Source organism: Lissotriton vulgaris, chromosome 6 (genome assembly GCF_964263255.1).
Source record: "Lissotriton vulgaris chromosome 6, aLisVul1.2, whole genome shotgun sequence".
NCBI lineage: Eukaryota > Metazoa > Chordata > Amphibia > Caudata > Salamandridae > Lissotriton > Lissotriton vulgaris.
This window is the reverse complement of record NC_141694.1, coordinates 484,873,103-484,897,939: the sequence shown is the minus strand read 5'-3', so window position 1 is coordinate 484,897,939 and position 24,837 is coordinate 484,873,103. Positions and strand designations below refer to the sequence as shown.

Genomic DNA, 24,837 nt, shown 5'->3' with positions numbered 1-24,837 from the left:
GTGCCCTGGGCTGTGATATATAACACACCCATAGGGAAAACAGATTGCACCCAGTCTTGCCTCCTCTTCCAAACGTGACAGTGCAAGGGCCCAGGATGGCGACTTACAGAGTGGGATCCTGAGCCCGCGCATCTAGGGTGGTGGCCCTTGCTGAGACACTTCAGGCCATGCAGCAAAGTCTTGCATCCATCAATGGGAAGATAGACATCTTGAATATAAGTATGGATCACATGACGGCAAAGCTTGACTAGCACACAGCGAGCATCAGGGTGATGGAGCATCCATTTCTAGCACAGAGAATGACCTACAACAGATGTCAGATAAGTGCTTGAAAATGGAAAAAGTGCTGGCAGTAATTCGGTTAAAAATGAAGATTTGGAGGCACTATCCCGCCTCAATAATCTGCATATCACAGGAATTCCAGAATCTACGAACACTGGCGGGTACAGCAATATGTGGAAACAATGCCGACTTCCATATTTGGATACAAATCATCTATCTAACCTACTGCTGGTGAAGCATGCCCACTGATCCCTCATGAACCGCCCCCCCTCCCCCTGGATCTCCCCCACATCAAATCATTGTGCGCCTACTTAACTATAGGGATTGAGATGCAGTCCTCAGGTTGGCTCAAGAGAGAAAATATATCACTCAGAGTGGCAATTCAAGCGGCCAGATGAGAATTTATGCCTGTCCAGCACCAATTCCAAAAAACAGTCCATGATGCTGGGAAGTGTAGTCCTTCAGTGTACCTGTAACGGGGAGACTCAAGCGCAAATACTTCCCGCAGTCCCCATTAGTCATTAATGTTGTAATCAGTCTATTGAACCTACCAGCGTAAGAGTGGGGTTCACTCTAGGGTCACAGATGGTCTCTTCTATCACACGTAGAGGAGTGATCTCCAATCATTCGAAGGGACGCTTCCACCAGGTCTCGCCTCGCATGATTTATGAAACCTTTATGTCTCTTTCTGTGAATTGCCTGACTCTTGTAACTATTTTTAAATGAGCAAACACGATGAGAATGAGAGAACAGACTCATTCTCCCTGTTCTTTCAGAGCGGTGCCCTTCCTGAGCTGCATGCCAGGTTAAGACGTGACCTGTCCTCCAGCAATATACGGGTAAGACACTTAGACATATTAATCTTTGCATCTTTCGGACTGTTATGAAAATGCATTTTTTAACTCTCATTATTAGCATTTTTGAGAGCTGTTAATAAATATGCACTTCATATTGTGCCTGTCACTGATTGGTTTCTTCACAGAGCATTAAGAACCAAGACAGAGCAATCCCAGTAATACTGCATAACCCTAAATAAGATATCTCTAACCTGTGCTTTCAATTATACCTCTGTATAGGTGTCACTAGTGAATCCCCTGAAAACCATACCATGGATGGAATAAGGATCACTGGTTTTGTATTTTGTATATTGCATATCTTGTTATTCTTTTTGAGTTACTCAGAACCTCTTTTTGAGTATTAGTTATCACTCTGGTCACTCCTTACTACACTGGAATTTTGACATTCACTACCTTTTACAGCAGCACAAGTTGGTCCTGACGAAAGCCGCAACACCTTCTTTTTAGAGTCAATAGGTTGAAACATGTAGACTACCATCGTCAATAACTGCAGGTATATGTTTTCCCTGCCAGTGTCCTGTTTTTAACCCTAACCCCAGGACGTATCAATAAAGGTATGTTATGTACTTGGGAGCTAGTTTTACTTTTTTACTATCACTCTTTTCTTGCGCTGCACCTCTCACCTGACTTGATTAGAAACTCATCATTGTGGTATTTAGTAAACCTCGGACTAATAACTAAAGCATCCCTGAGCTCCTCCCTCTCAGTGAGGGGGTTGTAGCCTCTGCCAGGACTTGGCATCCCAGTACAAGGAGAATCCCAATTATGAAGCATGCCACATTTGGTGGGTGAGAGATTTCGTACTTTAAAAGGGATATCCCACGGTTTGGTGAGTCACCTTCTTGCATACCCACCTAATCTCGTCCTATTTCTGAAACCCGAGGGTTCTTTTTTCTGTGATAGCCTTTGAAGAAGCAGTCATTAAGGATATAGAAGCACCCAAGCCTAACACAACTACAGACCAGAACCTGAAACGGAACGAGAAAGCTGCACTGAAAGCGCTCAACAAGAAGGACCATCTGGTGGTAAAACCAACTCATAAGGGAGCTGCAACTGTCATACAGAACAAAGAGGACTAAAGACAAGCCTGCCTAACTCTTCTAAATGACGACAGGAACCACATCACCATATCTACAGACCCACGAGTCGTTTCCAGAGGCAGATTAACCACTTGGTGGAGGAGGCAAGTGAGCAAGTTTGGATTACCAAAAAAGAAAAAAGGATTTCTAATAACAACTGAACCAAGAATACCTTACTTCTATACAATCCCGATAATACACAAAGGAAGAATTCCCCTGCCTGTTAGACCAAACTTGTCCGGTATACGATCAGGGCTAGAACCACTATCTCAGTTTACCGATTGGTTCTTGAGACCATTAGTAACACAAGCCTGATCCTACATAAAAGACACAAAACATTTACTGACCATACTATAGGAAATAGGATCCAAATAATTGAACACTATTTTTATCTTGATGTAGAGGCCCTGTACACAAGTATTCCACAGGAAGAAAGCTTACATGTCATCAAGATGGAGTTGGGCAGCCCCCACTAATTGGATTATGGAGCTGGCAAAATTGGCACTCGCAGAGAATTTCTTCCCCTTTGAGAATCAATTATATCTACAACGCTACAGAACTTCCATGGGCTCACAGCATCCACATTTCGCAACAAGCAGGGGAGCTGTGACAACAATAGGCATCAAGAAGAGTTAGGACCCTTTGATAATGTAAGTCCTTTCAACTTAAACATAGTACGCTGCAAACCGGACATGTCCCCATATACCAGTAGACCCTGAATGCGAGGGTCCCTGGCATAATGTATATGCCCTGCCCTAATTACTTTTCTCTTTCTCTACTCTGCTTTGTAAAGTTTGACTACAGGGCTGCCCTCTCAAGCCACTGTGGGCTCAGTCGTCCCACCCGCTATGGGTGAGTGTTAACCTGTTATTTAACTTTTTGTGATTTAAATGAGAAACATATCCACATAAGCGTAGTTGTTCGTCTGTTCCAATTATCCACTTTTTTAATATGGCAACTAGGTAGACTGTTGTATATATAGAAGGGCGAAGTCACATCACTTCGTGTGTAGCATGCATTTTTGAACCAAGCGGAATACAAATTATTTCAGCATGGCTAACGCATGATTATCACTGTGTGTGGTCTCCACAAGAGTGAGCATGATCACAAGATAGTGGAGATATATAGATGCATGTATGACTGGATACATGGAGAGATATACAGAGATATGTATATATGTATGCTGTGTGACTAAGGGTACCCACTGTGGCAGGGGAGTGTGCATGCAAAAATGGGACCAATTGATAGTGATGCCGTACTGGTAGATCCTGGTATATGCTCTCAATGTTAGAAAACTTAATTCGCCATCAGAAGTACATCATGCATGCAATTCTTCAGTAACAGGTCATTCCTAGCAGTGGCAAGTATAAGATTTGAAAATACGTGCATGCTATTTGCATGCGCACCAATACCATCATAAAAACCACACGTTAATGGGGGAGTGATCTCTTTGCTAACCCACCCTGACGAAAGCCCAGAACCTAATATAGGCCAGTTGAAAAGGGTTGAAACATGTTGGTGTCATAGGGTCATAGGACCATCATCATTGCCTTACACTCTCTCAGTCTTTTAATTTTACTTTCCCACCCACCCCACTATAAAAGGATTCCTTTTGTGTGAGTGAGGAACTTTATTTTAAAGTTACGCCCCCTTACACAAACGTCTTCATAAGAGCTCCCTGAAATATGTTTGAGCCCACCCTGATCTTTAGGAGTCAGGGTGAACCCCATGATGAAGCATGCCGTTACTAGAGTAGGTGAATGTTATACATAAACAAAATGGTTTCGTTTCCCTTCCCACCCCAATAGAGGTAGTGTATCACCATTGAGTATCTAAGGTCCTACACTATCGTTCAAGAAGATGATGTCCACTCCAGTAGGGATACTTTTGTGTCTGGTAATTTTTTCTTCTATTCAACAATTAACAGAAATGTATATTAATGAATTATATACATTGTATAACTGTGCAAAATCAGATCAAATCTAGTTTTTCTGAATGTCACACTTTCCTACTTTTCCACGTCTCTCTGGCAGACAGCCTGCTGCTACCTGGAAACCCTGTGTGCCTGTTATTCCTGTATGAAACATTCAAACTGAAAAAGTGAAAATAAAGCAGATCTAAAAAAAATACAGAAAGGACTCACCGTGAGAAAACTGTATATGTAAAATGTTGTTGCAAATTTATATAATTAGCAATAACATGACTACCGGTTTAAAGTCATTTTACAATCAATTTCCATAAATTCTTGTGAAGCAGATGTCTCATTCAGATTATAAATGTCTTTATTAAAGCGAACTATAACAGACAATCTGCTTGCTATTCATAGAGTTAGTTGTAAAAAGTAATTTAATGAGTAATCATTACCTTTCAGTTTCATTGCCCTTTAAATTAACGTTTTAGCGGCTCGACATCTTATAATATTTGTCTGCTCTCTAATATTTCATTAGTTTACCATAACTGACTGGGGTTAAAAAAACAGAATTATTAGAGGCTATGAACTAAGTACCACTATAAATAGAGCCAATCGTGAACGTATTCCGTGCATCTGCTTCCGAATGTATGCAATGAATTGTGGATCCCTTGACAAGAGACATTTTGCCACCCACTTCACTGACAATGGGATCATAGTTAATGATCTAGGTTCTCTCTGGAGCCCGCTTGCTGGCAGTGCCTTGGGTGACTGCCTCGTACTGGCTCAAAATGTCAGCACTTTGTAAATTATTCGTAATTTCAGTCCCTAATATCGAAGGTGCCTTAGTCAGAAGATTTTGACCACGTTGTCGAGAAATACACAGACCCATCATCTGGTAACATATTCATGATATTACAGTACCTAACTCGTCCCTCCTGCATCTCTTGTTACAGATAAAGGTTTTTGCCAATGCATCCGGTTCAGCAAAGTTGTCTGTCAGTATTTACGTCTTTGTTTTTCCTATCTTGCATGATTTAATGATTCCTTAATGGAAAGAATTAATCTATAGTATCTGTCTGATACGCTTCAGGAAAAGTGGTGGGTTGGGCTAAAAAAAAGTCACATATTGCTCACAAACAGTGGCTACTACTGCCATTTGGATTCATTAAGGGCTATTTCACATGGGGTGGCGAAGAGGGACGGCAAAAAGGCAACAAGTGTATAAACAAGCATTTACAATGCAATGGTCTCGGCTTTGTTAAAGTTAGAGTTATTGGCATTGCAAATGGCATTTTTTTCATTTTTTTTAAAAACAGAAATAAATGGTATTATCATTTACAATGGCAATAGGTGAGCATTAGAGAGTAGTAGAGAGTATTAGCGGACGCAGAGCCACACACACACACAGAGCCACAAACACACAGAGAGCCACACACACACAGAGAGTAACACAGAGAGCCACACACACACACACACACACACACACACACACACAGAGCCACACACACACACACACACACACAGAGCCACACACAGACAGAGCCACACACACACACAGAGCCACACACACAGACAGAGCCACACACACACTCAGACAGAGCCACACACACACACAGAGCCACACACACACACAGACAGAGCCACACATACACACAGACAGAGCCACACATACACACAGACAGAGCCACACAGACAGAGCCACACACACACACACAGACAGAGCCACACACACACAGAGCCACACACACACAGACAGAGCCACACACACACACAGAGCCACACACACACACAGACAGAGCCACACACACACACAGACAGACAGAGCCACACACACACACACAGACAGAGCCACCCACACACACACAGAGCCACACACACACAGAGCCACACACACACAGAGCCACACACACACAGAGCCACACACACACAGAGCCACCCACACACAGAGCCACACACACACAGAGCCACCCACATACACACACAGAGCCACACACACAGCTCTCTGCCCAGTAACGCCCTAGGGAACAGAGGCACGAAAAACTGGATCACAAGCAGGGAAAAGAGGCACAAAAAACCAGATCACAAGCAGGGAACAGAGGCACAAGCAGGGAACAGAGGCACGAAAACCGGATCACAAGCAGGGAACAGAGGCACGAAAACCTGATCAAAAGTAGGGAACAGAGGCACAAGCAGGGAACAGAGGCACAAGCAGGGAACAGAGGCACAAGCAGGGAACAGAGGCACAAGCAGGGAACAGAGGCACAAGCAGGGAACAGAAGCACAAGCAGGGGACAGAGGCACAAGCAGGGAACAGAGGCACAGGCAGGGAACATAGGCACGAACAGGGAACAGAGGCACGAACAGGGAAGTTAAGTCCAGCACAGATTTGAGTTGCGTTTGAATCCTTTAAAGAGTTAAGAGCGGAAAAAAGCTGGTGATTTGTGTCTGTAGGAATCAAACATAGCGCTATCTATCTGCGTATTACCCTAACACTATTTTTAAACTGTTCAACAGTCTCGACAGGAAAAAATCTTAGAAAGACAGACAGGATAACATGCTAAGAATAAACAATCCACCAGCGAAATCATCCGGCGCAATTCAGAATCAGGGAAAGAAAAGGTGTGAAAAAGAATAGCGCCCCCTTTCCTGTACCACATAAATATGTTAAATTGGCAAACTGGAAAAAACAGTCTCCTTTGCAAAGTTTGCTTCTTAGTGTCCAGAAAAGTCATTGATATAAGAAGAGGTGGAGGAAGAAAAAACATACGAGCTGCCTTCTCGGTTAACGCGCAAATCCATCTCAGTCTTTATTATTAGTTTGTATTTCCCTGCCTAGTTTCCAGTTTTAGAGGTGTGATTGCCAGTCCTCCTACGCCCCCTGGCCCCTGCTCTAGGAGGAGCAGTCATTCTCGGGAGAGTGGACCCAGCTCCCTTCTTCCACGGGGCAGTCCCTGCCATTAGAACTCTCCCAAGTTTTGGTCTGGACTCCTTCAAGGAAACATTGTTTTTAAAAACGCAAGTACTAAAGAAAGCGTAGCACTGCTTCTTTTCTGGTGGGCCCCAGACACCTGCCCGCAAAGTGCCGCCCTCGCCCCTCTCCAGCCCGTGTCCGGGAGCCGGCAGGGATGCAGGGCGGGCAGCTGGCTCTTCTCGCCATTCCCGCTGTCGAAGGCAGAGCGAAGTCCTTTTGGAAACACAAAGGTGGGTCGTGCCGGGGTGTGGTGTCGCCCCCTGTCACGGGGTGGGTTCCTGGCTGTGGTGTGCGTGCGGCTGTGCCCTGTCCCGCCGGCCCCTCACTAGGTGAACACCAGGTTGGAGATGCTGGACTCCAGCCAGTCCCCGGAGATCATCTCGCTCACCTCAGGCGTACAGTAGTCGGGGAACTAGAAGTGCGAGCCGGCGCCCGCCTCCAGGCTAAAGTCCCGGTCCCGGTTGAGCGCCGAGGAGCCCTGGCACATGCTCTTGAAGCCCGGGTTCAGCTCCAGCAGCTCGTCTTCCAGCTCCTCGTCGGACGAGGACGATGAGTAGTGCGAGGAGGTGGACGACGAGCAGGAGGCTGTGGAGAAGGAGGTGGAAGGCGCCAGGGACGGGTGCGGAGGCTACCGTCGCCGCTGCTGCTGGTGTAACTGTGCGGCGAACCCGGCGAAGGGGATCCACCGTCCTAGTCGTGCAGCGGCGGCGGGTACTCGTAGAGGCTGAGGGAGTCACCCAGGTCGGTGGGGCTGCAAGCGCCAGCCGGCAGGAACCGCCATGGGCGAAAACGAGGTGAGCCCACTGCCGAAGACATAGAGCCGCTGGAGGAGGTGCAAGACTTGTACAGAGAATGGTGATCCAGGCACAGCGGCTCGGGGTACGACCTGCCCGGCGTGGCGAGGCTTGCCGGCGCTCTTGGAAGAGCCACTGCTGCTGCTCTTCTTCACGGCAGTCTTGAGGCTGTTACTCCCGCCGACACTGCACAGCTTCTCCCCCGGCTTGGCGGCGGGGTTGGCAGCCTTGACCTTCTTCAGGGGACGGTACTTGTAGTCTGGGTAGTCAGTCATGTGCTTGAGACGCAACCGCTCGACGTCGCAGATGAAGGGGATCTTGCCGGCGTCCTTGAGCTGCTTCCAGCGCTTGCCCAGCCGCTTGGAGATCTCGGCGCTGTGCATGTCCGGGACTTACCCTCGGTACCTCCGGCAGGAAAGTGGACCACGCCATAACACCAACCATCTTTCTCCGAGGCGAAGCAGAAATGCCTCGGAGAAAGCCCCGTCATTTGCAGATTCGGGGGCGTGGTTTTCTTTCTCTCCTCTTCCGATTGGCTGGAATGTAAAATTCCAGCCAATGGGAGGAGGAGAGAAAGAAAACAGAAAGAAAGTAAAAAACACCCCTCCCGAATCCCTTCTTCAACGGAGTGACGCCCCTCTCCTCCAATGGCTGGCCTCCGTTTAGGAAGCCAGCCAATGGAGAAGAGGGGCGGGTTCAAGTCCCCATACTGTAGACAAAGTCTCGGAGCGAGACTGCGCAAGCGCAGCCTTCGCTAGTCCGAGACCTAAAAACGTATCTTTGAGATCACGATGCACAGGCCTTCATAGCCGCCCCACTCTGGTAAGCACCAGATTGCGTCTCTCTCTCAGCAGTGCTTCGAGGATCAGGAGTGAAGGATTTTTCACTTGTGGTCCTCTGATAAAGTGATACTTTCACATTCTCAGGCCCTTGCTGCTTGAAGGGCAATCAGATACACACTGCTGATGGGGCGACAGAAGCCTCTTATTCTAGTTTACATTTTAAACTAGGCCCTTGTACCATCTATAGCTTAAAACACAATGGTATCTATTTCCTTGCCGTCAGACGACGAGCATGAATAAAATGTGATAACATTGTGCCGATTACTAACTTGGGACCTTTATTAAATGTTAGGCCAGAGAGCAGTGAGAAATCTGCGATTAAAGTATCCAGTAGAAAGAGTTACTAAAGATAGGTAACTTGTTCTTCTGATGGATACTTCTAGCTGAAGATTCCGCACTTTAGAATAGATGCCAACGCAATACCTCCTCAAAGTGGAGGGTTTGTGGAGTGGACGCAGACCAAAAAGTCTTGCAAAAACAAGCTGGTGAAGTGTTCATTCCACCAAGCTGGGCTGTCCAGGCAGTAGTGCTTAGTGAACGAATACACCTACACCCACATCCACATCCAAGCCTCGCAGATATCACATACACCTACATCCACATCCAAGCCTCGCAGATATCATGAACAGACATTCCTCACAGGGGTTACTTAGCCAGTACGGAGCAGATCCTTACACAAAAGACAAGGACAATCCACTTCAACAAGGCCCTCTTCTGCTTTCCCTTTCTTGCTCCGGGGAACTTCAAAAAAGTTGATCTTCCACTTGATGTTCCCTGGAACACTTTTTGTAAAAGTTTAAAGGCCTTTGGGGACCAACCGATGGAGTCACTCCTCCTCGTTTGAAGGGTGGGGGGAGCAAAGAACACTGGAAGAGTGATGGATTTCCCGACGTGTAAGGGAGTTTTGACTTTGGGAAAGAAGGTGGTTGCACTGATAGTGCCTAGAGGTTCACTCACATGATAAACTGACGTGATCACAATGAGGATAACCGCATTGAAGGTGAAGAGACACACTGAGAGGCTATGTATAGGCTCGAAAAGAATACACAAGGGGAATGTTAATACTACATTAAGGTACCACTGTGGCATCACAGACAGTTTGGGAGGAAACAGGAAATGTGTATCAAACCTTCAATAAACCCCATAAGAACAGGTGATTTAAACAAAAACAGTTGGTCCAGCAAATGTAGAAAGGCCAAAAAGGCTGACAAAGAACATCGGGCAGTGCCCACTGCAAAACCTTGCTGGGCTAAAAACAAAACAAACAAAAGGATTTTCGACTGATTTTTTGGAGAGGTGTCTGGTGGTGTTGAAGATGACCTCAACCACCTCAGGCGACAGGACAATAGCAGTTAACTACTGTTGCTAATTTTCCACACATCAAGGTATAAGCTACACAGGTTCAGGAGGAGCACTCTGTCCTGCTGCTGGCAAAGGAGATCCTCCCAAAGTGGTAGCCTTGTAGGAGGACAAATGCTCATGCTCTGAAGCTCTAGGAACCACATTCTCCTGGCCCAATTCAGAGCCACCAAGATGACTTGGGCCCAGTTGTTCATGATCATCAGAACTTAGGGCAGGAGAGGTAGCGGAGGAAAGGCATTGCTCCATTTAAGCAGGAATGAGTCTCCGCACAAATATTCTCGTGGAAACTTCAACATGCCAAATGGCTGACACAGCATTTTCTTGTTGGTGGCAAAAAGACCTCCTACTTGTGGAGCATATCCTGCACAGCCTTAGGACGCCCATATAACAACTGCCAGATGACTTCAGCTCAATTAGTCTGCTCTGGCATTGATTAATTATGTCAGGTGGTTGGAGGTGATAGCGTGCCAGGGCATCTTTCTGGTCACAAGAGGTGCTAAGCCTCCTGCCACGGGACCCAGGTCCCCACTCTTTCCTGACTGGGGCAATATCATATGGCAGGGGTGTTCTCTGTGAGAATCTGCACCAGTTTCCCCTTGATGGACTGCTGGAAAGTCTTCAGAGCCACTTGAAAGGCCAACAGCTCAAGTATAATGATGTGGAGGAAAGAAAGGATAGGACACAGCCTTCTAGTACCATCTTTAAGACACATCTATCAGACGTGATAGATCGCTAACCAGGGAAGCAGTACCGGATCCTGCTTCCCACTGGGGGCGTGTGCAGCTAAGGACAAACTAAAATGACAGTTGTAGCAGAGAAGAGGAGTTAGAGGACTGAGACCCAATTGTTTGCATATTGTCTGCTGGTTCCTCACCAAAAGACCCGAAAGGACTGGGTTGTCTGGTGCATCGCTGGCTGAGAAGGCTATCTCTACAGATACATTACCACCTTGGAATAGCCCTTAAGCTTCCTAAACTGATGTAGAAATTATTTAGCAGGGGTCAAAAGCCCCAAGGAATGCACTGTACTTCTTCTGTCTTTAAAAGGTTTCAACACAGAACTAACCTTTCACCAAAGAAACATGAATCATCAAAGGGCATGTCCACTAGCAAAGCCAGTATATCTCTGGAAAACACAGTGGACCTCATACAGGCATGCCTCTAAAGGACAACACTTGTGTAGACATCTTTGCCAAGACAATCCATGGTATTCAGCCTAGCGTGGATAACATTCCTGAGCCTCTGTGGCCCCTCATGCATTGTCTGAGCCAAAGAGGCAGTAAGGTCCTCCAGGACTGCCTGCAAGAGCTTGCTGGCCATGTCCCAAACAGGGTGTGTGTACTGAACCTGCAGAAAGACAGCATTTATAGATTGCGGAGCCAAGCTGGCACAGGAAAACAAATGTTTGTCAACAGCATTAATCCTTTTGGATTCTCTGCTCTGATAATTGGCTGGAAATGAGCTGGGATTCAGCTTTCTGGTCAAGGCCTGTACGTGTGCTCTGGGGTGCTTGGTGAAAAAAGTGGGTCACCAAGCACCAAAGGCATCTGCTCACTTTAGTTTTTACAGCTGGGCAAAGACATGGTTTCCACCCGGTAGCCACAAGAATATATGTAAGGGAATCATTAAAAAGCAACAAGGGCTCAAATGCAGCCGGCCAGGACTGTAATACTTCTGTCAAAGCATTTGTCTTAGTTCCAAAGAAGAGCAACTGATAGTTTAGTACTTCAACTGCCCGCTGACCCACCAATGCAATCAAGGCGCTTTCTTCCATTGGTGTATTTTATTTAGAAACAACAAGGAGCCCAATTAGATCAAACAGGACCTTTGGGATAATGTTATTTAGACAACAGTGGTCCCATTTCAAGGGAATACATGAAGAATAAATATAGACACAGTCGTAGCTATATTAAATTGCAGACTTGTCCAGCCGGACAGTGGTCTAATGTTTTTACTTATGAAAAATAGAGCGGAATGTTACACAGCAGTTCACAATGTGGGGCACAAGCCTGTACCCAACTTACACAAGTGCAACTGACACACAGTAACAACAAGGGAACAAGAGGGCTTGTAGGCACAAGCGTGAGGTTTGAGGTACCAGAGTTTGCACAATGTCATAGTACATCATAACATAATCTACACCTTTACATCAGTAACAGTGCAGTTTTGTATAAGGTGTAATTGGGTCGACGGCGTTTCGATCTGTTAACTAGATACACAGATCATCATCAGGACATAATTCTTATGCCTAATATTGGAAGCCTCTGATGCAGAGATTCGATCAGGTGCAACTCAGAGTCGTTAGTGCGTGATAGCATCGAGGGCTGCCTGTCGGCGTAGTGGGGGCAAAGTGGCAAGCCAAGTTCTATCTTAAGGTAGGTGTCAATCCCACTGACATGAACACATTTATCAGTGCTGGTGGTGTCGGAGAAGCAAAACCAATGTAGGTGTCAGAGTGGAGATCCATACTGCAGTTGGTGCGAGCCCGATAACGGATCCAGATAAGGAATATTGTACCAGGGATGGCTCAGCCGATAGGAATATGTTTGGAGGACCCTGTGGTTGCCTGAGGCAAAATGGAGCTTCAGAAGGTGCTGAAAGTACACAGAAAATTTACAGAATGGCCTCTTTAAAGCGCTGTTCCTTTCTGTGTTTCTGTTAAAGCCCAGTTCTGGTTCTTGTATGGTCTCCGTTAGACTTAGGGTGGTCTTCTGACAAACTTTTTGCCTTCCTCCTCCACTTTTGCTGATTTTGTTTTTGCTGGCCTTAGCACTCTACACACTTTATCACAGCTAGCCAGTGCTAAAGTAAATGTGCTCCCTCCTTAAAACATAGTAACATTGGCTTATACACAATTGACACATTTAATTTACTTGCTGGTCCCTAGTTAAGTGGCACTACCTGTCCCTAGGGCCTGTCAAATAAATGCTACTAATGGGCCTGCAGCACTAATTGTACCACCCACTTAAGTGGTCCTTTAAACATGTCTAATGCCTGCCATTGCAGCCTGTGTGTACAGTTTACCTGCAAAAAAAAAAAAACAGTTTACCAGGCCCCAACCTTCCTTTTTAATACATATAAAACACCCCTATGGTATGCCGTAAACAGCCCAGAGGGCAGGGTGCAGCCTATTAAAAGTAGGACATTTACTTTTGAGTTTTACATGCACTGGTATTGAAAAACACTTAAATTCGTTCTGCAATACTGCAAGGCCTAGCTCACCCTAGAGCAGTGTTTCCCAAACTGGGGTCCATGAACCCCCAGGGGTCCGTGACACATTCCCAGGGGGTCCACAGGAAGCAGTTTTAAAAGCACTGCAAAGTTCCTTGTTGAATTAGCATTTTTTGAGCAACAATAAAAGTGTCAAGATAACACCAGTGATTAATGTACCTGCTTGAGAGAGATGAGTTTTGTCCAGTGGCAGGTTTGACTTATCTAATGTAGCACAAAGGCTTAATATGCCTGCTGCAAAGAATGTGTGCCTGCATAGGCCAGTGGCTTACTGCTTTAGTCACGGAGATTCTTTTGTTACTCTGCAGCTCATAAGAGACAATCATAATCTAGCACAGTGACCTATAAACTGTCATCAAGGAGCTGATTGCACACTGCATGGTACAAGTTAGTAACTTATGTTTGTTCCCAGTCTTTCATTATCCTGATGCTGCTAAAGGGGTTTATTTGGGTGGAAATACATTTTTATTGTTAGTCAATGCTAACAACTGTGTTATGTTCTGAATCCTGAGTTTGTGCTTTTCCAGACCATGCACTTTTCAAAAATGCCTACCAGTATGAAAGATATGTGAATCCTACACGTTGTAGTCCCCTTTGCCTTATGTAACATTTTCTCCACACTGATTTACAAGTATGATTCATTGGCTCTATATGTGTGTGATGTAAAGTGCTCTGACATCCTACAATGGTATGAGAGATGCTATTAAACAAATGAAATACATGTGACAGATGTGCTATGGAGTAATGAGAGGCACTGTTGAAGGGTGATAATATGGGAATCATTGAAGAACCCCAACAAAGATTGTTGTATCCTAGTGCATAGTAAGGTCATCATTTACTATTCTTTATAAGCTAATATAATTCAATATATAATGAATAATGTGTTATAGAATGCACAATTGTATCCTACATTTTCTTGGGGGGAGAGCCTCCTTAAGCCCCCTTTGTAGTGGTCAGGCTCACTCACTGCACTTGGTGTGCACTGTATGGGGACTGGTCTGAAAACATTTGCCAGGGCTGCTTTGGGGTTCCAGGCAGGAGCCTTGTACTGCAAAATAAAACTAACCATTTAAAAGTTAATCACGCAGCACCAACCTTCCCATTCAAACATTAACTCTTTTAATGTTTGAAATTTAAAATCATACAAATTGCTGGGGGTCCCCGGCTTCCAGCGGTGAGTCAACGGGAATCCAACATTGGAGTTACCATATTACATTTAATAAGCTGTAGTTTCAAATGAGTGCAAGTACCCACTTCACGTTTTGTCTCTTTGGAATTGTTGTGAAAAATCCTAACTTATGGTGAAGTCAGACTTTGCATTACAAATTTGTAGAGTAGCAAAAATAACAAACGATGGACTGAATGATGAACAATGCAAACATTCACCCCCATTCACCACCCATGCTCTCCATGCCACAGGAGACAAGCTAGCCTGGCTGATGAGGGGTGAAACCCCAAAACCGGTCCCAGGATGCTTGTTTCCATTCCAGGGAGGACCTGGCCTGGCAGTTTGGGCTGGACTGTTCTCATGGGGAGCGGGGTCAAGACTGATTTGAATATGGCTGAGTTTAAACTGGAATGACATGGGGAGAGGAGCAAAGAAACGATGGATGTAGGCTCAGGTCTTGGTACTGGGGTGAATGTTTGCCATTGTTTAACATTCTGTCAATCAATTATTCTTTTTGCATTTGTCATCCTGAGTGGGATGGGTATTCCCAGACATGGGTCCCCTGCTCTCCAAGCCACAGGAGTCAAGCTAGCCTAGTTGATGAGGGGTGAAACCCCAAAACACGTCCCAGGATGCTTGTTTGCAATCCAGGGAGGAACTGGCCTGGCAGTTCGGGCTGAACTGTTCTCATAAGGAGCAGGGTCAAGACTGATTTGAATATGGCTGGGTTTAAACTGGAATGACACCAGGAGCAAAAAAACAATGGATTTAGGACCAGATCTCTGTACTGGGATGAATGTTTGACATTGTTTAACATTCTGTACATCAATTGCTCTTTTTGCAACTTTCAGATAGTTGGCATTTTCCTGCCTTAGTCATTAAGTACCTGTAGTCTGTCTCTAGTCACATAAGTAGGTGTAGCTGACAGTTGAGCTTTGTATATTCCTCCGTGACAGCCACACACAACATAATTCTTAGGTGTGCCTGGATGGGCCATTACTGCCAGGATGGGAAGGAGGAGCTGGGCACAGCCCCACTCACACTTGAGTTGGCTGTGTCCTGCCTCCACACAAGGGGCGCATACCCCCTGTGGCTACTCTGGATCCAGGACAGGGAATGCAGGATGCCTGGTGCCTTAAATGGAAATTTTTAGAAGCTTCCCACACCTTTCAGAGTAATAAATATTGGGTCTCAGACACCATCCTTTCAGTACATTTCTGGACCTGTGGATACTCTGCCAGGAAAAGGGCTGCTGAGCTACTGGCGGACTACCACTGCCAGACTGCTGCCCTGCTGGACCACAACCTTACTGTGCTGCCCTGCTGCCTTCATGCCTGAAAGAGAAGGACTGGACCTACTCCTTTCGAACCCGGATCCCCAAAGTGACTTCAAGGACTAGTTGGCTGTCCTCCTCATTTAAGCCTCAGGAGCAGAAGGCTCCAACAACCTTGCTCCTGCACCTAGACTCTGCCATCTCTGAGTCTATTCAAGTGCTGCCACCCCTGTCCTGGACCACTTGAAGTGAGCCTAAATTGCTCTGCCAGCCTCTGTGGATCCTATGTAACTGACGCATCTCCTCTGCTGCGTGGCACAACCCAAGCAGAACCGACATATCACTGCTGCTGCAAGAATCAGAACTGCCCCAAATACCCGCATCGTAGCCTGTTGCCAGACTGGAGCAACTGCAGCACGACTCATCCTCAGCGCCGTCGTATTTCTTGTTGACAGCAGCCTCGACTACAGAGTCAGACTGCATCGCAGCCTCACAGCTCCTCGGATCCAACATCCTCCGGACTGCATGATGAATCATCAAATTTGGACTTCACAACACAAGCCCTCCTTGGAAGAATTGTCAATAACGGCACAGCATGACCTAGCACCGCTGCTTCGCCTCATCTCAGGACACACAAATCGCTTCAACTGCGCAATGAACCTTTGATGCGGATCCTCGCAAAGCTCTGCAAACCAGGATTTATGGTACTCTGTTCAGCGGGCCTATCTGGGTACCTGAAGCTGGCCCATGCTTGAACTTGTGACTTTGTCACAATCTGGTGCGACCAGATATCGAAGTTGGCGCTTTACACCCTATGGCGCCATTTTTAATAAAATCTTTATAAATGACTATTTCGGGTTCTACTGATTTGATTTTTGTCGGTCTGACCAGCTGCTTCAAGGGGGGGCTGTGACAAAGGATTTGGGGTGCATACTCACACCTTTCTTGTTCTTCTAGGCGGATTCCCACATGGAACCCAATCTTCATGTCCCAGGATATTCACTCTTAATAAGGCCCTTAGCCTGATTGCACTGTGGCAAGCTACCAGAGGGTTATGCACAGGTTAATTTTGGGTTTGCTTGTGACAACACCCTGACAAGTATAGTCGTTGCTGCTTGAGAAGGGTTTAACCACCCTCAACCAGTCACCCAGTTTCTTAAAGTCTCTTTAGTTGTGTGATGGATATTTAATATCTAGTGAGATGGTGAGTGAGGGATCCTGGTAGGCTTCAGTATGGTGTGGTGAAGGGTGAATTATCAGTCCTACAGGAGAGAGATTCTGCTTATTCTAATGACTACTGCTGGCCTGAGGGAAATGTGCCCTACACAATTCCCCTAGAGCCCAAAACAAAAACCATGTTAAATGTCATTACATTACTGGTGTTAGGTTTAAGTGATTGTTCGCCACTGTAAATATTTTCCAGATCAAATAGTTTCCTACTTGAAAAAAAGTAGGTAACAGACAAGCATGTAACAGACCAGAAAAGAATTCTAAGGGGAAATGGTGTCAGACACCAGTTGAAAGTTCAGCTTGTTGAAGTTTATCACATAGATTTAGCTTGTCTTTATACAGTGTTTAATTATGTGTAACCAGAGAGCCACTAATATGCTATTTTAAAGTGAAAGTAGAAATGCCACCATAAAGCAATAAACATTTGCTTGAATAGATGTTGTTACGGCTGTTTTTTTTAATTTTTCATGCAGCTAAGTTTGAAAATATTTACTTCCAAATATTGCTATTTTTTATACACTGTTTATACTCACGCTGTCCTACATTTAGAGAAAAATATGTTTTTGCATGTCATATCCACATTCCAATATGTACAACTGGCACGCCATGGACAGCTTCTGTTATGCTGAGTTAGCTCACTGACAAGTTTCAGAGACCTTAGTTCCACATTGTTGCTAATGTCCAACACGCAGGGGCGTAATGTTTATGTTCTACATTCATTTCTATCATTTCTTTATTCCCTATTGGGTTTTACCGAGAAGCAGAACTACATTTAACATTCTGCACTTCTGCCCCTCGATGCTTAGTTCGTTTACTAAGTGTCATCACTGAACTCGCAATGAGCTGTCAGTCTAACACTCAATGTAGAACCAGGCAAACCAAAACGTTTTTTTGACTTGGTTTAATATGCAAGTTCAAGTGCATGGTTTTAGGAAATCTTTCGCCGCATGAAGATAGCATCCACGCTTCACAGGATTGCACTTCTGAGCTCGCCGACTTCACAGCAATTAATGAGGTGCATAAAGATCATCATTTTGCTTCATTAGCCATGAGTATAATGAGGATTTACACTTGGAAATTTATAGCATCACCCCAGGATTCGCAACTCAGCGATGCCGAAAGAATGATGGCGTGCTTTACAACCAGTAGAGAGTGATGTAGGTGTGAGCTCATGCTGTAATTTTCAAGAACCTCTCAAGCGTACACGCAGTGGAGTCCTACAGACAATTTCAGAAGCGGAGGCACCCCGTCATTATTTCTTTTTAGTCGCTTCTTATAAAGCTTCAACAAGGTGCTTATATATGGCAAGCATTCAATCAACGTTTGTATGTTGGTGGATGAGGTGGAAGAGCTAAGGTAACATCATGCCCCACTTCAAACCATGTACAACACTTGACCAGAATGAGACATTCTGACCTTCTAATCAAGGGGAGTGCAGCCACCATGCTACAGGCAGGGCACATTCTAGGAAGAGCAGCTCGCTGACTGCACGCCCACCCGTATATTGAGCCACTGTATTACAATGGACTGTGGACAATATTAGCGTCATCTTTTGAGCACACGGGATAACAATATTTTCATTAATAGTGTTTTAAATGGTTTTCTCCCATTCACCCCAAAGGATTCTCAGGGCACATTGAGTAAATTGTCACATATCTAACTTTATTTTTAGGAACAAGATAAATGGCACTGTCTGGGCTGCACTCAGGTTCCCAAGGTTTTCAGATACTTTAAAAGATAAAAGGTCGTTGGATGAGATCGCAGTCTTTTGGAAGATTTACTTTCCTCAACAGAGCTACATAAGATGTATGTATTTTGATCTAGATTAAAAGGAGCAACTGGTGCGAACATATGTCATTACTTTCCGTTTGAATGCCTAGCCAGAAGCCCTCTTGGTGGATGTCATGCTGTACTGGGGCCTCATTTAGCATGTAGTGTTCAATTGTGTAGTGGCATTAGTTTAGATGGCTTGCAAGCCAATGAGGCTGCATTCCTCTCACTGTACCCTAGGAGCAGAATAATCCAGTGGGGTTTTGTTTCTCTGTACCCAAGCAATGCACTGTTCCGGCTTGAAGCAATTACAGAGCATATATGTAAAACATATAATAGGCAAACTGTATCTCGGCAGTGGTAGGTGCTTGAGGACTTTCTGCTACCTTGCCATTGCCGATCACATGCAACTAAAATCTTCAAAATAATCCACTGTTAGAGATGTGCCACTACTCTTTTGAGGCCAGAACTATTAGTTTGTCCAAATACATCTCTTTTCTCTTCCTTCTCTAGTCATGAAAGATGTTTTTCACAATAACACTAAGTAGAATACTTAACTTGTATTTGGGAGAAGGAATTTATACCCCAGCCCCATGTACATTATGTTTCGGCCCCTGAGTAGAAAACTGGGACACCTCGATAGTGGGCAATAGCGAGGTGCCTTATTCACTGATTATTAACATGGTCCTCCTGTTTACCTGTTAGTAAAAAATGAAGCAACTGGTGCAATTAAACTCGTGTTATGTGGGATAATGTTAAAAGCTTTCAAACATCAAACAAAATTATATTGTGGCATCAAACAATTGTCTTAATTTCTGTATCCAACACAATCACAAGCAATGTTGTGCACTTCAAGAACACAACACAGACACACAAATTATGGGGATGGGTATTTTCTGCATGCGGAAAAATTATTTATGTCACCAAGATCGTGCAGGTCAAGCTTAGTTGTAAACAAGTAAATCGACGGCAGTAAAAGATACATCTAAAAAGAGCAAAGTCTATCTACTTTGAAAAATCGGCACGGAAGCAAAATACTCTTTTTAAAATGTAGTAACATTCCATAGTCTCAATCAAGAGAGAAATGTCAGACAGAAAAATTGTCTATTCCCTTGTGCTGATAGCACTTTTAGACGTCAAGCATATATTATGATAACATATCAGTTTAAAAAAGCTTCAGTGAAGAATAAAAAATCAAAGAAAAAAATTCCATTGATTGCATCTAAAGATTCTGTCACCAAGTCAACTGTTTCCTCGCATGTAGTCAACATACAGCAATTCACTGTAATAATTCCAAAGCTTACATTAAAAACAAATGCATAAAGACCATTTCTAGTCAAATATATCTGTTTGATTTTGTAACACGGTTTGTGACTAGTAGCCACTTCACGGCTCTGGAATTAACAAAAGATGCGCCCAACCCTTCCTGGTGAGTAGAGCGCTGGGAGACTGAGCTGAGCAGGGGGCTGCCAGCCTTTGACTGTGAGCTCCTGGAATGGCTTAATTGGAGGATGGGGGCATGTTCTTCGGCAGACACTTGCATGTCCCAGTGTCATCTGGAAGGGCTGGATTTCATAATGAGTTCGATTCACTGCATGGTTTCTATGTAGGCACCACACAAAGTATGGACACATCAGTAAGCGACCGAAATTTCAGACTGACTCCAACTATTCACAGCTAGGGCTTCAGATAAATAACAGAGGAGATTTTATTTGAAATTGAAGGACAGCCTTTGTCAATTCAGAGTCCACATTTTGAAACAACTCAAAATACACACAAAAGGCATAATCACGACAAGACTTTTCACAGTAGACCACATACTGGGTTAACAGTATGAGTCAGTTCCACTGCCAGGATAAACGTATGTAAGTAAAAGAGGCATGTTTTTGTCTACTGCCAAGCTCAGAAGTGTGTGACGGAGGTTCTGAGACTTTCCTATAGTATAGAAACCAAAAAAAGATGCCAGAAGAGAAATGTGTAATGCTATAAGCAAAGACCGAATAGACACTTGGCCACCCATGCTCGAGTAAGCAATTCACTTTATGTTCCACCTACCTGTGATTCACTAACATCATTAAAAAAAAGAAAAAAGAAAATTTGTGACATGTTGTTTGTATCCCACAGCGTGCTTCACTAATAAGCTACCTTCAAGATTAAAAAAAATAGGTTCCATTGTTCATTTTAGGTTTAATGGCACGTATGTTAGCCACTTCATTTGCCTATTTGGGGCTGTATTATGGAAAGTGCCCTAGGAACACAACAGGAATGTGTGCCCATTTTGCGTGCCCAGGGGCACTTTGGTATTAGATAAAATGGATGCAGACGCTACTGCAGCCCTTTCTGTAATACAGATAGCACCAGTGCTATCACCAGAGGGTGTTCCCTCATTTGCATGGGGGAGTGACCCCATGCAAATAAGGGAATCTCTTTGCTTCTGCATCCGCGACGTATTATAGATGCAGGCGAGAGATCCCCATGCAGGCACTGCATCGCCTGCATGGGGATCTCTCGCCCTTCTTTAAAAGTGTAGGCGTGTTGCCGCCTGCACAGTAAAACACAGAGCCGCTGTTTCAAAGCCACTCCGTTTTTCACTTGAATGCCCTGCCCCAGGGCAGCAGGACTTTGCACTACCCTGAGGGCAGCATGTTCAATGTAGTAGAGCAAATTTTTCCTGTTTGCGACAGCCGCACCGATTTTAAGGTGTGCCAGTGGCGTAACAGGGAAAGTGTGCCCTATGTGTAATAGGGCCCCTGGAGCAAACACATGGCACACAACACCATTACCAACCAGGCTTCTTCAAGGACGTAACACCTGCCTTACGGACAACTGATTGGCCACACCACTAAGTATATCATTTTTCATCAGACTCGATTGGGAATGGCTAGTTCAGCGACCTTCTTTGTAATAGTATTCTCATTCTGGGAAGCCAACTACTTATATAAGTGACTTAATACTTCAGGGACATCGCTTTAGATTACATTTGCCACCAAACCACCCCTTCTGAACGGTATGAATTTTGTCCATCACTATAAATTGAGTTTTCCTCCTAAAGAAAGGTTAATTGAGGCAGGGGGACAGAAACTGGAGTAGGTAGAACTGATGGTATTTTTAAAAGCACAATTGCATAAAAAGTTGCCAAAGGCAAAATGTTTACCGAACACAGACGTCTGCCTGATTACACAGCCACTTACTGCATCATCTGACATTTTCAAGGAAAAGAAAAGCTTGAACGAGGGGTTTTCTAACGTCTGTTCACAATAATGGCCTTTAGTAAAATGGCATGTCAGAGGATAAGTGACCCTTAAGCTCATTAAAAGACTTGTACTGGCACAAGTGGAAAATATATATATATATATTCACTTAAAAAGCCATAGGTTTCAGGCTTTATATAGTTAGGAATTAGCATTTAAAAAACCATTGAAATTGCTCCTATATAGTTAGTTGTACTAACTATATTTCGCGCACCCGCAATCCACTGCTGATGATGTCACATATTACATCATTCATGACATGGTCAGTGACATAACTGATGACATCACTGATGACATCTCAAATGACAGTCTTACATGAAATGATCTCGGAGGCGACAGGATGGCGCTGGATGTTTTCTCAGCTGATGTTGGGAGGCCCCTCGACACGGAGTGGCTCCGGCTCCCGCTGGGGACAGCGCCTCACGGGGAGCGGGCTCGGGATCACCCACACTGTGGTCTGAGTCAGAGCTTTCAGCTTCATCCGGTCGGGGACTTTCGTTGATAGTCCCGTCCAGATCTCCTCTGGAGTGCCCTGTGTCCCACCGTGGTGGTGAGCTGCCTTGTTCCAGACGTGGTGACATCTGGATCTAGTGAGCATCTGGACAATCAACAGCACTTTCTTCAGAGTGATATTTCTTGAAATAAGAAATATTGTGAGTCACCGTCTCTCTGCCCCTGGCGGCAATACCTCTGGTTCCTCTTACGCTGATTACAGTCCATGGCCGTGTTTCATAGGGCAACCTGAACTTTCCACCGGTGGCGCGGTTTTGTAGTAGGACGGTATCTCCTCGTATGATCTGTGGCGCTCTGGCTCTTCTCCGCTGGCTGACTTGAGCGTATGCTTTCCAGCGTCTGGCTTCCACTTTATCTTCATTTGAGGGATCAGGACGCCACTGGGGGTGATGGGGTATGGAATCGGCGACCACCCGTCCCATAAGGAGATGTCCAGGGGCGACCCCCTTGGTGGTGTGGGGTGTCTGTCGATAACTCCTCAGGAATGTGAATATGGCCAGCTCCAACGATTGCCCCTTGTCATGTGCTATGCGGATGGCTTTATTAAGTGTCCGCATGAACATTTCCATTTCGCCGTTGGCTTGGGGCCAACTTGGGGTTATTCGGCGATGTTGGATGCCCAGTGTGCTGAGGTAATTGGCCAGTTCTTGTCCTTGAAAAGGAGGTCCATTGTCTGTCCTTAGCTCGCACATTAATCCGTGTGCAGCCATGCTTCTTTTCAACTTGGGGATGACTTCTGTGGCACTTGTGGTCGATACTATTTCCACTTCCGGGTACTTGGAATGATCATCAATGGCTACCATGGTGTGCCTGCCGTCCGGAAGGCTGCCGAAATCGAGGCTGACACACTCCCAGGGAGAATTTGGCCGAGGTTCCATGATTATTGGCGCCGCTCGTGGCCCCTCTCCTGTCACCTGACAGGCAGCACATGTTCTCACTGTGGCCTCCACGAGGTCGTCCATTAAGGAGAACCATACCTTGGTTCGCAGTCTGGATTTCGTCTTGACCATTCCTAGGTGGCCCATGTGAGCTAGTTGCACCACTTGAGCTGTCAGAGTGGACGGTATCACCAGCGGGGCACCACGTAATAGACACCCAGTGTTGTCTTCGTTGAGCTCTTCTCATATATGGTAAAGGCTGACCATAATTCTTTGAGCCTCAGTAGTCAATATTTTCCATTCCTCTTTGGCCTTGTGCCAGTTCCTGCTTTGAAGCGCCAACCGGGCCCTTTGTAGACACTCATCCCTTCGGGTGGCTTCCGCAATACTCTCTAGGGACATGGGCATGCGGCACGACCTGGCAGGGACGCATCTTACATATTCTTCGGTGTCGTCTGCGTCCTCCATTTCACCCGGTGTGGCTGCCCTTGGGTGGCGGGACAGGTAGTCCGCTGGGTTGCGAGATTCCGGTTGGTACTCCACTCTACAATTGTAATCTTGTAATTGTAGCATCCATTTCTCGATGCGGGGCGGAGGCTTTGTGGAGGTTCCTGAGAACAGGGCAACTAGTGGTTTATGGTCTGTGGCGACCACAAATGGCTTTCTGTAGACATACAGGTGGAAGTGCCGGCACCCCCAGTGGATAGCTATCGCCTCCTTCTCAATCTGGGAATATCTTCTTTCGGTGTCTGTAAGGGACCGGCTGGCAAAAGCTACCAGGGTCCAGTCTTCGTCCGCCCTCTGTCATTGCATGAAGACGGCCCTGAGTCCCACTGGTCCAGCATCTACAGCCACCAGCGTTAGCTTCCTGGGGTCAAAGAATGCCAAGGTAGTTGCTTCAGAAAGGGCATTCTTTATCTCCGAAAAGGCTTTGGATTGCTCTGGGCCCCACTTCCAGGGCGTGGCGTCTTTCGTGAGTTCCCTCAACGGCAGTCTTAGGTTGGCCAGATCTCGGATGAACATTCCACAGTAATTTACCATGCCCAGGAAACTCCTGACTTCAGTGACAGTGGTAGGGGCTGCAGCTTATTTTTTGTCTTTGACCTTGTCCGGGTCAGGGTTGACACACTCGGCAGAAAAGTTATATCCGAAGAACTGCAGCCTCCGTTTTAGGAATTCACACTTCTCTCTATGTAGCGTGAGACCAGCCTCTCGCAGCCTCCGAAGTACCAGGGTCTGGCGGCTGTTATGTTCTGGAATAGTCCTGGCATGGACCATGATGTCATCACTGACATTGATTACACCTGGTATATCTGCAATGAGCTCCTGTATTACGTTTTGGAAGACTTCGGCCGCGCTGGACACACCAAAACTGAGACGAGTGTATCAGCGAAGTCCCAGGTGCGTGGAGAAAGTCATGATGTT

The 24,837-nt window shown here is 45.5% G+C and overlaps 1 protein-coding gene and 1 pseudogene across 2 annotated transcripts in view; both read right to left on the bottom strand.

Annotated features, from left to right (window-relative positions):
* The window catches only part of SMAP1 (small ArfGAP 1), a 1,000,428-nt gene that overhangs the window by 358,575 nt on the left and 617,016 nt on the right, over positions 1-24,837 (bottom strand). The gene's annotated exons all lie outside the window — the stretch shown is intronic.
* Positions 7,427-23,544, bottom strand: LOC147707474 (uncharacterized; annotated as a pseudogene).